The sequence below is a fragment of the Myotis lucifugus genome, unplaced genomic scaffold, assembly GCF_000147115.1.
Source record: "Myotis lucifugus unplaced genomic scaffold, Myoluc2.0 scaffold_587, whole genome shotgun sequence".
Lineage (NCBI taxonomy): Eukaryota > Metazoa > Chordata > Mammalia > Chiroptera > Vespertilionidae > Myotis > Myotis lucifugus.
Genome location: NW_005871635.1, coordinates 134,977 through 152,156, shown reverse-complemented (window position 1 = coordinate 152,156; position 17,180 = coordinate 134,977). Strand labels below are relative to the sequence as shown.

The 17,180-nt window shown below is 43.5% G+C and overlaps 1 pseudogene; it reads right to left on the bottom strand.

The window, feature by feature from the left end:
* Positions 1-7,918: 7,918 nt before the first annotated feature.
* Positions 7,919-9,675, bottom strand: LOC102419672 (annotated as a pseudogene).
* Between the last annotated feature and the right edge of the window lie 7,505 nt (positions 9,676-17,180).

The following is a 17,180-nucleotide window of genomic DNA, read 5'->3' as shown; positions in this document are numbered from 1 at the left end:
GGAGTAAGGAGTAAATAGGTAATTAATGCAAAATGCACAGCACAGGATTTGACAGGAAAACCTAAAACCTAAATAAATATTTAAATGGTAGCTATTCATATTATGGAATGAATAAAACAATGAACCTGAATGGAGTTAAATTAGGAAAGGTTTTATGGAAAAAATAAAAGTAGAATAGAAATTTAAACTGTAATTGAAGCTTTGTGAAGCAGATAAGAGAGGGAATTCTTTCTCTACCCTCAGTCTTTTGTAAGCATAGCTACATCAATCTTTAAATGTGGATGACCAAGCTATCTGTCTCCATGGACTTTCAGATTTTTAAACACCTTGCATAACAATGAAATAGCAGAATGTCATTAGAGAAGCTGTAGGCAAATAGCTTACAGGTGACGTGGGGCTATATCAGCATTAAAGCAAATTTTATCTTAGAATAAACAATAGCTTCAATATAACTCCATTGAAAATTGAGCATGCTATAATGTTGAGCTATTCTTAGTGTGTATAACTTCTTAAGTGCTTAATTCTAATTACGTGGCTTACTTGCCATAGATCTGCTGCTTCTGACATAGATGACCTCTCCAAGACTCTACAAATTATTGGAAATAGGGAGAATGCAATTCTTGGAAGTTCTTATTGATTGATTAAGTAAAGCATCTGCTAAATGGATATCTAATTTGAAAGGTATACATTTAATGGAATTAATAAGTGAACTGATTAGGTAAAGTGTTAAAAGTAACAAAAATGCCCTAATTGATTGGAGACCTATAACAGACTTATAACAGAGTAAGGAGACTGAGAGGGAAATTACTGGATGCTCTTAGTGATTGTGGCAACATTGCTTTTGACATCTGCCTTGTCCAGTGTGAATTTGTGGAATACAACCACAGTGCACAATATCTCCAAAGGAATGTAATGAAGGATGCATTTCTATCCATATATTACACACAATTTATTTATGTTTATATAAACATAAATAAATTGTGTGTAATATACATATATAATTTCAGAGAGGCAGGGACAGGGGGAGAGAGATAGAAACATCAATAATGAGAAAGAATCATTGATCGTCTGCCTACTGCACGCCCCACAACCTGGGCATGTGCCTTGACCAGAAATCTAACCATGACCGCCTGGTTCGTAGGTCAACACTCAACCACTGAGCCAGCTTGGCTACACACAATTTAAATTAAGATGGAAAGATTGTAGAAAATCCATCATATGGATTGGTGACACCAACTCACCATGTGGGTTTCTGTGGTTAGTGAAGTGAAGCCATGCATTCACAGGCGAGATTGCCCTGCATGTTGTACCTGCTGGGAATACTAACAAAGTGGTGGAAAGTGTTTTTCTGGAGCCGTGGTCGGCAAACCACGGCTCGCGAGCCACATGAGGCTCTTTGGCCCCTTGAGTGTGGCTCTTCCACAAAATACCACGTGCAGGCGTGCACGTACAGTGCGATTGAAACTTTGTGGCCCATGTGCAGAAGTCGGTATTTTGTGGAAGAGCCGGTATTTTGTGGAAGAGCCACACTCAAGGGACCAAAGAGCCGCATGTGGCTCGCGAGCCGCAGTTTGCCGACCACTGCAGTTTGCAGACTCTGGAGAATGAAGTTCATAACATGCTTTGGAAGGACAGTCCTCAAAAACAGATGCTGAAATAAGCTACTTGATTGAAAAATAGAGAAAGAAAATCACATCCATTTAAAATCCACTCTGGTCCAGTCACTTTACCTATATTGTATCATTTCATTCTCATAGCTACTCTGCAAGTTAAGAATTACTGAGCACATTTTACAAATGTGGAGTTTATTGGCAGAACTGTGATTTGAGCCTAGGTCCAACTGACTCCAGTTAAAGAAGTTTTTATAAAGGGGTAAGGTATGGAATAATCCGGATTTTCCTTCCTACTCATAGAGTGGAATTCAATATAGAAGAGAGTAAGGAAAGACTAAATGAAAAAGCAAATAGAAAGGAGTAGAAGAGTCCAAGTTAGTAATAAATATTTGAACCAGGATGAGAATCAAAAGAACTGGGAAAAGAGTAGGGGAGAGTTTTTCCAAAAAATAGCCAAAACAATATTTCCTATCCCAGGTACCCTTTCAGAAACTTGTCACTCCCCAGAAGTAGAGTCTCTGACCCTTCCCCATGAAACTGGGCAGGACTTTGTGACTGCCTCTGCTAATAGAATATGAGAGAAGTGACACTGCAGCTTCTAAGGCTGGATCGTAAAAAGCGACATAGTTTCTACCTGGTTCTCTCTTTCTCAGGAGGTTTGTGCTTGAAAGCCAGTCATTGTGTTGTAAGAAAGACTAGACCACATAGAAAGGCCCATGTGGAGAAAACCTGAGGTCTTGAGCCATCAGCTAAGCTGTCTGCCGAAGTCAAACATCAACTTACTGGCCATGTGAGTGAGTCTTCTTGGAAGTAGATTCTTCAGCCCCCAGTTGACCTGCTCCAGATGATGTCTCAGGGAGCAGTGATGAGCCTTCCAGACTGAGCCCTACCCAAACTGCAAATTTGTGATTAAAATAGATGATTGTTGTTTTAAGTTTTGGGGTGATTCAGATAAGCAGCAATAGATCACCAGAACAAAAGGGGCCAAAAGAAGATTCTATGGTGTATTAACCCGCAGGCATACTCATGAATCCTGGCCAAATGGTAACAAAGATCAAATTTGTTTATTTGGTTGGATCTCCATTGAGAATGAAGGATTTAGAACTGGAAAATATTTGTGCATCTATTTAAAACCAAATAATAAAGTCTGATCATAGTATTCCTATGATATCCACTCTAATGGATAGAGGTGGAGATGCAGATAATTATTCTTAATGATGGATGACCCAAAGGAGAACAAACCTGCATTGAGATTCTATTATGTTTGAGGCAAAATGTGAGACCTTTCATAATCCTTTTCTCAACTAATCCTCATAAAACAGTCTTAACTCTAATTTTACAGGATCAGAAAAAGTTGTAGAAAATTATGTTTTAAATCTCACACCAATGAGTTGTAGGGGCAAGATTCAAACTCAAGTCTGATTTTAGTTCTCAGTCTCTTTCCACTATTTCATCTTCCATATTTGCCAAAGATGACTTCTCTTAGGTTTTTGCACACATGTGGTATCGATGATTTTTCAGTTGTTTGGAGTGTATTTTTTTTTCAGCAGTAGGATATTTACCTTTCTTGGCTACTATTTAAAAAACAAGAATTTGCATTCTTGAAGCATATACAATCTAAGAGTGCTGCAAGCAGATGGTCCATAATTATCCTGTGAGACATGAGGAGTCAAAATTAAAAGAAAATTTGGCCACAGTTATGGAGTGGTAGGTGCTTTGTATATATGTACATGTAATGCAATTGTATGTCATAAATAGAAGTGGCTTTTTCTTCTTTATTAAATTAACCATTATCTGTATTGAAGGTATGCCTTAAGTAAAAGCTATTTTGTCCATTGCAAGAGTGTCTTCCAGATTTAAGTACAGAACAGTGTTGTGCAAAACTTGCCGATTTCTGCCCTGATCAGTCTGCTGTAGAATCCAGTCAGAGGTGTGCGACTATCGCACAGGGAGAGCTCCCTCCATCATTTCTTGGAGTGAGAAGTTGTTCAGAGGGCAAAAGGTGAGTGTCTCTCCATCTGAGCATCAGAGAGTTCGGTGATTGGGAGAAGTGGGTCCAAGCTCCTCCCTTCTGTCCTGGCACTGCCACTAGCCACTGCGACCTTGCTCAAGTCATTAACCCTTTATTTGTCTTGTTGGTTCCCAGGGGAAAAGAAACCAAGCCAACCCTGTTAAAAACAAACGAGTTCTTCAGAAGAAGCTATCAGTATTTGTGTACACCCAAGCCTTTGTTATAAACAAGCCTCTCTTTACCCACTGGCAGCAACGCATTTCTTTCCTCAGCATGCCATTTCCAAAACCTGGGACAACCCTGGACCTGATCATTGCCTTCCTCGTGAACCGCGCCAGTTTGTCGGTTTTAATCTGTCTAAAAACCTGCACCTGCCAGCACGAACCTTTTTATTTCATACACGTTGATACAAAGATTTCACACACTGACTTCTGTGTAGCTGTGATTTCATGTAAGCTAAGCAAACAGTGACGAGTTGACACTTGGGATAATGTACGCCCACTCAGATTAGCACAAATCAATGGCGTTGGCAAGTTTTGGATGAGGCTGAGGGGATGGGGTTTAAACAGCATGAGCTGCCAGAACAAGACAGATGGTCCGAAGCTGACATTCTTACCTCTTTATCTTAATGGACTCATTAGCAGATTTCTCTCCTTTGGGTCTCATTTGAGTGTCTTGGCTTTAAATGGCACCCCATAGGTTGCCCATCCTTCTGGAAAACAAGCGACATGCCCTTCTACCACCTGGCACAGAGATGTTCCCGTGTCCAGGGTCTGTTTATCCAACAGGACCATTGGGGTCCAAAGAGTTAAGATAGTCTTGTTAAGAAACTACCATTTTTTGAATGTTAAGTTCTGTAATAGGTGCATTATTTTATTTAATTCTCACAAGAACTCTAAGGGGTAGATTATTTTATTTTTGTTGTTGGTTTTATTGTTCTTAAGTCATTGTATAAGTGAGAAACTGAGGATTACGTAATCTGTCCAAGGAGCACAACTGGTGAGCAGAAAGGGCAGAATTTGACTCTGGATCTATGGGACTTCAAAACTCTGAGGAAACCACACTGCGACCCACATTCTCTGTACAGTGGGTCTCATATGCAAGGTCCGAGGCTCAACCTTCAGGATCCTGAACTGGTCCCTACACAGCCTTCCTTCCTACCTCCCTGCCTGCCTATATTCATCCCTTTCTTACTTCCTTCAGCCTCAAAAATTCTCAACTGTCTCCTCTTTTTTTGAAACAAACCTCTATCCTCAGGTGCTTTCCACTCTAACGCTAGGAGTGACGCAGGGTGTGGTCTCCTTGGTGCCCTTCTCTCCTGCTTTCTCTCAAGATGACCACCATCACAGGGAAAACCATTGATAACCAAAGGTTTCAAAAATCCTTCAGGGTTTTTGTAGTCAACGATCCATCAAATAAAAGTCCTGGCTTCCTTTTTAAATTTAAAAACTTTTTAGTGATTTTCTTTCTAGTTGTTGTCTTTTGAGTTCTCCCTTAATTAACTTGGCTACTTAAATTATAGCTGAGAGATTCATCCTCAAAGATCTTCTGAGTGTGATATTCTCAGTTCTGGTCTCAGCCTAATTTATAACCTGAACCCCAAGTATGAGTTGCTTCTGCATTTCTCTATTCCTTTGCTCCTGGTCAGCTTCTCTGATTGAGGAGACTGCATTCCACCCCTGGCCCTAAAAGATCGTCCATGGGTTTTCAAACTTCAAGTTTGCAGATCATTCCCTTGCTCAGAACAATCTCTCTGGCCCCATCCTACAAGGTCCTGTCCTCTCTCTGTCTGTCTTGGGGGTTCTCCGTCAGAATGCTCTGCAGCTATACCCTGCCTGGCTTCTCCCTCTACCTGTACTGCCCTTGGCTACCTAGGGAATGAGAACCCACCTTTTCCACCTACTCAGTCTCTGAACTTTGCCACAGCCGCTCCTCCCACTGCAAAAGAAAAAATTCTCTATGTTGAGGTTTTTTTACATTACTTTCCTTGTTCTCTAAATGTTATGGTTTCTACTCTGTCTTCTTTCCCTACCACTCCCTTAGGCACAAATCCCACTGCTTAGTCCTTGCCTCTGCTTTTCAATTTTTACATTAACTGCCCTCAAGAGCTTATCCAGACTCATGTCTCTAGTTACCATTGTAATAATGATTCGTAAATCTCCACATCTAGACACACTTTTCTAAAATTCACACCTGAGGATATTTATTTATTTATTTATTTGTTTGTTTATTTATTTATTTATTTTAAAGTATAGAAAATAATTTATTGGAAATCTGAACACATTTTAGAGTCTAACTCAGTATATACAAACCAGGTAGGCTGGAGGAGGGAGGGACTCTGCCCCCTGGAGACAGATGGCTGGTCCCAGCCCCGCCCCCCAGTGCTGCAGAAGTCAGTCTAGGCTTACACCTTTCATTGTACAGGGCTGAGGGGAAAAGGCCAGCCTTGACCATTGCTTTGCTCCTCCCTAGCTCAGCTCCAAGTCAGGGCTCAGATACCTTGGCCTCTCACTGATGGGGTCCTGAAGAAAGGTTGCTGCCTGCACAGGCCAACAATTAGGACATCAAGGCCAAAGGCTTTGACTCAGTTGTGCACTCAGGACCTTCCACACTTGGCCTCAAAAGGGCAGTGACTGAGACATTGGGGCGGGTTGGTGGGGGGGGCGGGTGAGGAGGAAGGCAACAGATAACTTGCAATGGGCCTCCACCTTTCTCAGCACTGAGGCCATGAGGATAATCCACTGGGCTGTGAATTGGTTTAGCAGCCCCTGGGTGTGCTCTGGCCCAAAGATAGGAGGGCCAGTTGGACACCACTGCTGGGAACATTTCTTTGTGCCAGAGACCATATGTACAGGAGCAGGGCTCAGCCTAACGGAGACAGCATCAGAGCCCACTCAAGCCCTCAGAGGTCAGCTTTGTCAATGGGAACAATATCGCATGCATTTACTACAAGCAACTGAGGGCCATGTGCTCCAGCTGCTGCCAATGAATACCCCTGGTGGGTCAGGAGGAAAGGGGCAGCCTAGGTTTCCACGGCCAAGACAACCAGTTAGGCTGGGAGAGGGACAGCCTAGGAGGGTGAGGCCAGGCACTTACTTGACTTACCCAAGTAACAATACCTGAAGGGTTAAGTCAATCATGTGCCAGCTTTAGTTTCTCAACAAGGAACCAGTAAACCTCAGGGCAGGGTACAGATGGTGGGATTACAGGAGGGTGGTGGCCAGGCCCAGGTGAAAGGAGGAAAAGGGCCCATAACACAGCCGTGAGGACCAGAAGTAAGTACCCCAGGAGGGGCCTGTCTGGACTTCCCCAGGCCCACCAGTGGGAACACATAATGCCCTTGGGCATGACTCCAGGTGTCACCACATACAGCATACACGGCTTCTTCGGCTGCCAGAACAAAGCCAGTTACCTCAGGCGCCATGAGAGATCCAGGCTCTTGCAGGGAACATGTAGGTGTCCAAGGTAAAGCCTGTTGTCAGTGCAAATGCAGCAAGTCTGGGAGGTCTGTTGCCCTCGCCAGCCCTGTTCTTGGCTCCCACCTTCCATATGTGGGAAGGAAGACCCCCAGAGCAGCAACCTGGAATCTGGGGAACCTCCACAGGAACAGCCCCTGCCCCAGGAAGAGGCCCTTCACCTTCCCCAAGTGAAAACATCTAACCTCAAACATAATTTCTCTATAAAATATCTGGCTTCTCTGAAAGTAATAAATATTTACCATATTCTAGAACCAAGGAGCAGCAACAGGGGAGGGAAGAGAAGAGAACTTCTGTGACTCTAACCCTAGAGACACAGGATTTGATTTCCATGTAGCTGAGGAGCTGAGCACAGGCAGCCGCCAGGGCTGCTCAGACCCCCCGTGAGGGTGGGGCTGGCACAACCTTCAAGGGTGGGAATGGCTGACTTTCAAGTTCTCATCTAGGGCAGAAGGCCTGTCATATTGCCAAAAGTACAGGGGCAGAGGGAGGGAGAGAGGAAGATACCAGAACCAAAGGGGACTACACAGAGCCCGAGGAGCCCTTCCTTCCTCCCAGCACTGTCTCCTTCCTCTCTCTGCCTCCACACCAATCTCTGGGCCACCAGCTGGAATGTCAAATGGTTGGTGGTAGTGGTGACAGGCAAGGGGCCAGTTGTGGGAAGAACGGGAGGGCTGCCTTTGTGAGCAGAAGCAGCAGGCTCTACCTGCAGAGGGCCCTTTTGTTACAAGGAGTCTCCCCATATCCAAGGCCAGAGGGCGAGTCCTCTCAAATGCTCTCACAGGGCCTGACTGCTGCCATGAAATCTCCAGGAGGGGCAAGAGCAGGGACTTCTGGGTCCCCACGGGGGAAACCAGCCTCCCCTCCACCTGGCTTGGAGCAGGACAAGGAATGGGAACAGCTGATGAATGGGAGGCTCTCTGTCTCCTGGGACCACAAAAGGGGAAGCTGCTGGTACGCGAGGACACCAACTTTTACTGCAGAGTTTCCACAAAGGCATCAAATTCTCGAACGTTCTTCTTGTGCACAGCCAGTTTCTCTGGTAGTGAGTCCAAGTCCTCAGCCATAGACTGTGCTCCAATATCTATGGGGAGGCTGCTCAGCTGAGGGGGGTTCTGAAATTCACGATAGAAGGTCCCCAAGCCCATTGGAAGAATATCATCTTTAGAAAAAACCGAGTTGAAGTCCATCATGACAAAGTCGTTATGGGTATTGCCACTGCTGCCATCACTGGAGCCATCAGAGTGTAGGCTGCCCTGGAGAGGAGATTCAGTCTCTGGGAAATCTGGAGGATTCACCATGGGATCAGCATCCTCCAGTTCTAAATTCTTGGGAGCAAACATGGCAAGGGGTATGTCCAAACTCATCAGTGTCACCTGGTTGATGGATTTGTTGACAAAAGCCTCCACTTTTCTGGCAAAGATGGTCTCCAAGACATCATGGGGAGAGGCCTGTCCCTCACTACTGTTCGATACAGTTTCAGTGTCCTCGCTGCTAGAAGGTGTGGTAGCACAGAGGGCCCCTTCAGAAGGGGTGTAGGTTGCCCATCTCTCCTGGGCACCGTGAGCAGGCTGGTAGGGAGAAAGAGGTACCCCACCTTCCTTCCCTGGAACCATTAGCTGGGATGGAGGTGAGGTGGAGAAAGAGGTGGTACACACTTCTTGAGAATCTTCCACAGAAGGATACGTTACTCCAGTGTCCTCACCAGCGGTTCTGTAATTGCAGGGGCGCATGGGCGAGGAGCTGGGATAGGGACGGTCCACAAAGTGATCAGTGATAATCCCCATGATAGGTGGGGTCCTCTCAAATTGCCTTGTGGACATGAATGCCAAGTTAATTCTGTAAGCACAAGAAAGAGTGATGGTGCCCACGGGGGTGCCCACTGTCCCCACACAAACTGGAAACCTTCTCCTATGCCATTCAGCTGAACTTCACCAAAATACATCCTGTATAATATGACATATTCATGACCTTGTTTCCTGGAGAGTCTATAAGCCAGTGTCACCCTGGTTATAGCCAGGAGAGACTTCAGCAGCAACGACAGTCTGTTGTATACAGTGTAGGAAACTTTTATTTCTTTATCACACTTTTCATTCATTTCAAGACACCAAATTTCTAGTTCCATGGAATCTCCCTCAGAAGTCTTGAGTGAGACCTCCACACACATAGATCTCCTGACGGCAGGCAGCTGCCCTGCCAGTGCCTTCCTTGCTTCATGTGTAACCTCTGGAATGTCTTTGATTGCTAAATTGAACCAATCTGAACCCGTTGGGGATGAAGATGAACGAGTACAAATCTTCCTGCCAAGTCGAGCCTGGACAATCACTTGAACACTCTTGAGGACAAAAAACTTAATGAACTTGTCCAGGTCCTTTCTGTCCTGGGAATTGAGATCAGTTTCCATTGCCTATGGGAATCCAGAGATTTATTTAATGAGAACGGATCGCAGGTTTCCTAAGGTCGTTCCACTGCCAGTAAGAAGATAGTTGTGAACCTTGGGTTCCTTTTTTCACTAGTCAACAGTCACCCTCACCTGCAAAGCTGCAACACAAAGAGTGGCTCAAGGCTCTCTTACAGAGGCAGGGACCTGGGGCCAGCCAGCTGCACCTCTAGGCTGAGGGTTCTGTGCTCTGGAGCAGCAGTGACAGCCAGGGTCACAGACAGACAGTTCACCCCTCAGGAGGCTCGTGGATCGAAGACCCCCAGGTATTTGCTCTTAAGACTGAGTGAGTCATCGCACACACATATCAGCCGGAGCTCTTTAACTCTCCTCACAACTCAAGCGATCACTCCTGCTTTAAGCCCTTCGGCCTGCCGCTTCCCGACACCACCAACATTAGTGTTTGTTTTCATATTTATTTATTTATTTATTTATTTATTTATTTATTTTTGAGAGAGAGAATTTTTGAGAGAGAGAGAGAGAGAGAGAGAGAGATTTGTTGTCTCCTATATGCGCCCCAGTGGGGGATCAAACCTGCAACCTACCTATGTGTCCTGAGCAGGGATCAAACCCACAACCTTTTGATGCATGGGACAATGCTTCACCCAGCTAGGCCACCTGGCCAGGGCTAGTCACATCTTCTTAATTCCAGATAACTTCCTATAGTAAATCTCTGTTTGAACTTTCTATCATTACCTATAATTTATCATGTCTAAACTTTCCATTTTGGTCAATAGCATTACTATTCTTCCAGACCCAATTCACTCATGCATTCATTCATCCACTCATGTATTTATTCACTCAGTAATTAAACAATTGTTAAATGCCTATTCTGTGTCAGAGTCTGGGCAAGGCACTAAAGATACAAAAATAAATGACCCGAATCTAACTTAAAGATCCACCACTCATCAGAAACATCTCCTACACAATCTTTGTTCTCTTGGTTTCCAGCAACACTAAATGCTTTGGTCAACCTGATCTCTTACCCTTCACATTAGCATGTTTTTTCTTCCATGCCTTTTTTATTGTTGTTCTTCCTGCCTGGAATAACTTCTCCCAATCTTTTTGCCATCTAAAATAAACATTTCCTTCAATTCCCACATATTTTTAAAGTTTCAACATAATGCTTTTTCCCTTCTCTGAATTCCTATGGATTTTGTGGTTCAGTGCTCCCTCCTTCCCATTGTGATCATTGGAAAAAGGAAGGTTAGCAGAGAATGTCTTAGCAGTAGACAAATCTCAGAGTCTTTCAGTAAAGTTGTAATAAGCCAGAGCATATTTTCTCATCAGGAGCAAGATTAATTTATCCCTTTACTCCACCATTTATTTATTTATTTCTGAGCTCTCTGCAAAGAGGCATGAGCTTCCAGAGGGCATGAGACCCTTGCCAGGGTGGCTGCCCATGCTGCTGCCCGCCTCAAGCCCTGGACTCAACTGGCCCTGGTGGCACTTGCTGACGGGGTCAGGCCTGGCTAACAGAACAGCTGGATATGCAACACCTGTTCACAATAAAGGAGCTCTGTCATGCAAGACACCCATGTGCCCACCCAATTTCAGGATAGATTTTTTTGAGGGTGCATCCAAACAGGGTGGCCAATAACCTCAGTATTCTTACAAGCAATATGCTTTAATGTTTTAAAGAAAAGAGTCATGTTGGCCAGCCCTACCATTTCTTTAACATCTCCTCAGTGGGCAATCATGAGAAGTCCTAAAGTTGAGCTCCCAGGTTCTGTCATTTGCCCAGGACCCCACCAATGAAAGGCCTACCATTATTATGGGGTAGAAATCCATGAGGTCCCAGGCCCAGGCCAGATTAGAGTGAAAGAGCCCATTTTATTTGTTGTTGTTGTTTGGGGGTTTTTTTGGTATTTTTTTATAAATATTCTTTTGTTTAATGTAAATCAAATTTTTTCTTGAAATAAACATTAATACTTCAAGAAAAAATTTTTAAATATAATAATATTACCAAAACTACTGTACTAACATAGTATAATATCACAAAAGTTGTAGGAAACTATAAAAATCTGCAAATAACAGGATTAGTTCTATTATATTCTAAAATATTTTTTTCCTCTGGTTTTATTTTTGTTCATCAGCTTATGTTCTTCATTATATCCCACAAATGAGTGAGATCATGTAATATTTACCTTTCTCCGACGGGCTTATTTCTCTTGGCATAACACTCTCCAGGTCCAGCCATGCTTTTGCAAATGGTAGGAGTTCCTTCTTTTTTACAGTGGCGTATTATTCCATTGTGTAGATGTACCACAATTTTCTAATCCACTCATCTGCTGATGGGGACTTAGGCTGTTTCCAAATCTTAGCTATGGTGAATTGTGCTGCTATGAACATAGGGGTGCATATATCCTTCCTTATTGGTGCTTCTGATTTCTTGGGATATATTCCTGGAAGTGGGATTACTGGGTCAAATGGGAGTTCCATTTTTAACTTTTTGAGGAAACTCCATACTGTTTTCCACAGTGGTTACAGCAGTCTGCATTCCCACCAGCAGAGCAAGAGGGTTCCTTTTTCTCTGCATCCTAGTCAGCACTTGTCATTGGTTGATTTGTTGATGGTAGCCATTCTGACAGGTGTGAGATGGTACCTCATTGTCGTTTCAATTTGCATCTCTCCGATGATTAGTGACTTTGAGCATATTTTCATATGTCGAGAGAGCCCATTTTAAACCAACAGTCTTCCTCTGACCTCTGAAGATGTCCCAGATGTTGAGTGATTGCATTCTGAGAAACAGCTCAACCCAAAATTGTCTTGGACAGACTATGAATCTACCAAATTACAGTAACCACATGACCCAAAGAAAAGGGTCACAATGATAACAGGAATTCCCTACTGGTTCTCTCCCTACAAAAAGGGCAAGCCTTTGTTGGTGCTACAGCGGCCAGTTGTCTCTGCCCATTGGGCTACACTCCCTATCAAACCTGCAGTTTTTCCCAGGCAGAGCTACCTGCAGACCTCTCCTCAGCTAACCAGACAGTGGCCCTAAACTGGGAGATGCAGCCTGAAGGGATTGTGATGCCCACAGGTGTCTGTCCTCATGGACTTCCAGGGACATCAGCTGTGTAAATGGAGATAGCTCATTCCAATGACATCAAGTCAATGGTACAAGGTCAACGGCTCTAGCCACTGGGTCAACATCAAAGACCCTTTTGACCACACTCTGGTACCCAGTTCCACACACCTGGGATGTGGAGTAAGAGAATGAGGAGAAAGGAGCCTAACGTTCGGGGTTCTCATCCTGATAGAGTGTTTAATTCCCAGTGTGAGCTTGTGAAGTCAATGATTCTCTCTAGGTCTCAGTATATCTATTTGTAGAATGGAATTGCCTTTATATCATAAGGTATTCAAGGGCTTGGAGAAACCACGGGGAGGGCATCTCACAGGAGTGCAGGGAGGAAGGCCTTTGCTTGTGATGGAGCTTTTTCTGCAGTGAGTGCTCATCGCTGCGTGCCCTGGCCCTAGAAGAATAAATGGCATATCGTAGGCCCTCAGAATGCACCAAATGATAACACAGATGAATTGAGGCATCTGCAGTAACTTATTCTCTCAAAAACCATGTATGAGATTTCAGAACTAAAAGAACAGCTAAGTTTCTTTTTTTGTTTTCCTACTCCCTTTCCAGTGCTCGGTTTATAAACATCTCAGCTTGGACCAAAGTCTGTGACACACTCCCCTCCACCCCCACAACCCACCTAGTTTGCTGTGTAAGGAGAACTATGTATAATTGTCTTGGGACCCTTGTTATTCAGAACAGTTACATTAAGACTCAATGTCATTGTTGCTCTGGGGTGTGGGGTATGGATCATGGTGGAAGAGGAGGACTCAGAAGTTAGGGTCATAAGTCTGGGGCCTACTTAGCCTCCTCTTAAAGCTCTATGCTTTGCCCAAGCTCAGGCCTGGAATTGCTCGCTTCAGGTCTATCTCAGGAGGCTGGGAATAGGAGGATGGGTGCAGTGGTCAGCAAACTGCGGCTCGCGAGCCACATGCAGCTCTTTGGCCCCTTGAGTGTGGCTCTTCCACAAAATACCACGTGCGGGCGTGCACGTACAGTGTGATTGAAACTTCGTGGCCCATGCGCAGAAGTCGGTATTTGTGGAAGAGCCACACTCAAGGGGCCAAAGAGCCGCATGTGGCTCACGAGCCGCAGTTTGCTGACCACTGGGTTAGGGCAATGGAAGAAATCAAAGCTTGTTGCCTGGAGCTAGAGCCTTCAGCTGCCCAATGTTGTGCCTTGCCAGCCTTTCTCTGTCTTAGACACAACTAATGGCAGAGAGCACCTGCACCCGTCTCTGCAGAACCAAACAACAGGGTGCCTGCCTCTCTCATGCAGCTGATGCAGGGTATGAGAGGGGAAGGCATTTGTGATGGTCACTATGCCGCCCCTTGCAGTTCCTCCGGAGTTCCAAGTGGGACTGCAAGGGCTCGAATGAAATCAGAAACAGAGCTCTTGTCTTGCCATGAAGCTTTCTTTTTGTCACCAAGAGGTAGGAAGATACTGATGTCTTCCCCATGGGTTAGTTATTTATCTATTTTCTGTCACCCTCACACCCATCCTTCTATAATCTGTTCAAATTTCTATGCCAGCTACCTTCTAAATTAATTCTGCACATTAGGAGGCATTCGTAGATCAGAAGTTAGAAGTGGAGAGAAGTTCCCAGCACATGTGACAGTGATCATTCCTTGATGTTTCTAGTGGTGACCATGTGGTGCCCTCTACATGAGGTCACCATCTGTGGGGTGGTCCACCCAGGGCTACAGTATCTGCTCAGTGTCACCCTCTCCCATGGTAACTGCACTGTGCACAATACCTTCCCTAACTAGCTCAGCAGTCAGTGTAGTGTGCTCTGCACTCTGGAAATGCCAGCTCCTTCATTTTTATTCTCTGCCATAGTTTATTTCTGTAATAAATAATTTCTGGATTATTTCCTCCTCCCTTTGCCTGGTCTCATCTCTTTAAATATATATATATTTCAGAGAGGAAGGGAGAGGGAGAGAGAGATAGAAACATCAATGATGAGAGAGAATCATTGATTGGCTGTCTCCTGCACACCCTCCAATAGGGACCAAACCCAAAACTTGGGCATATGCCCTTGACTGGAATCGAACCTGAGACCCTTCACTTTGCAGGCCCATGCTCTACCCACTAAGCAAAACTGGCTAGTTTTTTATAACTAGCTCTGTGTATTACACTCTTTTTGTTTGTTCTTCTAGTTATACTCTTACTGTTACACAAAAATTAAGGTAGAAAATGATTTGATCATTTTCCCCAAAAGATATAGGAAGAAAATATCTATATATAAAAGGCTAATATGCTAAGTGTCCCTTTGACTATCTGACCAGTCGCTATGATGCGCACTGACCACCAAGGGGCAGATGCTCAACACAGGAGCTGCCATGACATGCACTGGCCATTTACAAAGAAACAGCACTGAGGACATGGTGCCCACAAAGCAACACTCAGCTTCTCCCAAGTGGGACACAGGCCCTGCCACCACCCTGGAGCGACAGCTCATCAAATCGCAGCCAAACTGCCAAGACCCCATGGCGCAAAATGCAGCCCACAGCCCAGCCCAGCCCAGCCCAGAAATGGTGGCTGTGGGCGCTGGGTAATGACGTCACGTAGCAATGACCAGCTTCCTCTCCCTAGCGACTAGCCTCCTTGGAGTTTCTTCAGCCCAGGAACATGACTTGCTTTATAGCCAGGTGCAAACATTTTACAGTTTAACCAAATGTCTGTGAAGCATTGTCATGTGCTTCATCTCATTTGATCCTCACAGAAGTCCTGGAGTAAGTATATAGGAGACTCGGTAGAATCCTATTTTCTTTTCATTAGCTGGAAAACGGAGATTTAGAAAGTTTAGAAACTTGACCCGACTGCAAAGAAGTAAGAAATGGTGGACCTTGAAAATGACTTCAGGTTTTCTCACTGCGCAGAATATAGTCAAACATGGCTGCAGTTAAATATTTTCCCTTTGTTCTCCCTGCATGATCTACAATAATAATCTGCTTCATGCTGGCATTTACTGCTGTGTTTCTGACAATTACCTGAAAGAGAAGTTGGGGTGCTTCACTGGGTTGGGAAAAGTTTAGCTAAATCAGAAAGCAGGTCTAATTAAGCAAGTTTATCTATATACATAAAGCTCTCGCTGGTGCCAATCGCACATGTGTGTTTCCATCTGTCATTGTCAATCGTGAATTTGGTGGACACTTCTATTATAGAGAAAGGGTGAATAGTGATATTAAAATATTTCTTCTAATTAATTTCCTCTCAATGTGCATGAATTTGTGCACTAGGCTCCTAGTAATAAATAAAATTAATAAATGAATACATTATTTCCATTACAGTTTATTAACCATAAGATTATATTACTGTTTTGATATTATTTTTCTTGGGTAAAAACCCATTTCCATATATGAGAAGCTATCTCCATTGGAACTGAATTAATTAATAAGTCATCTTAAATTAATTCTGAGTAATGGTTCACATTTGAAATTGTACTTTCTGAACCAATAGATACATCTCGTTGCTATAATGTGTCAAATTTAATGTGTTATTTGCACACACAAAAAAATAATGTCTTCCTCTATGGTCCATTGTGGATGTATAGCATGGTTTAGATTTAAGTGAAACAAACTTAATGATTGAATGACTCCTGCTAGCAAATATCTGCATGAATGACATCATCAAGAAACCGTTTGAGTTGTGATCTAAACGTAAATCTGCAGCTGATGAATGATAATCTACCTGCCCATCCATCCAGCACAGGCAAAGCTACTGAGTTATTGAAGGTGATAGTCATCTATTATCATTGGCATTGCAAGATGTTTACAATATGTTTTTAGTGAAAATTGGTTATAAAAATTTGTAAGACATAATTGCATTTTTTGTTTAAAAATATTTCCATAGAAGAAACACTGGAAGAAAAAGTAGAGAAAACAGTGATTATATCATTAGTGGAATCATGTGTATTTTTTAATTTTTCTCTTTACTAAGTTGATTTTTTACATTTCTTACAATGAAGGTACATTAATTTTACTTAAAGGAAAAAGTTTAAGTTATTTAAAAGACAAATAGACATGCTCTCTGGTTGGTACCACATTGGAAGGACTGTGTGGGAATGAGGAGAAACAAGGGGAACTTGGGAAGGACGTCTCTGAGACCCACCTTCCAGGTTAGCAGGTTGGCTCCTGCCTTTTTGGTACAAGGTCTTAGATGACCCCTGAGGCTCTCCAATTCAGGCTTCCAGGATCCAATATAAGAATCAATTCAAAGAAAATGCACTGGTGACCATCCCATGCCAAGGCCTATACAAGGTCCTAGAGACACATATATGAAGGTCTAGTACTTGTTTTGTCAAGGAATTGCGTTTCACTTTGGAGTGAAAATATTTCTCCTTAAAACCCTCATTAGCTGTGTCACCTTGAGAAAAATTCTTCTTCTCTTTCAGTTTTAGATTTTTTATCTTTAAAGAGAAGGTAATTTTTTTTTACTTTGTTGCTTGGAGAATTAAATAGAATGATAAAAATAATCCAAGAGAAAGGAATGGAAGGAGGGAGGAAAGATAGGGAGAGAGAGGAGAGAGAGAGAGAGAGAGAGAGAGAGAGAGAGAGAGAGAGAGAAT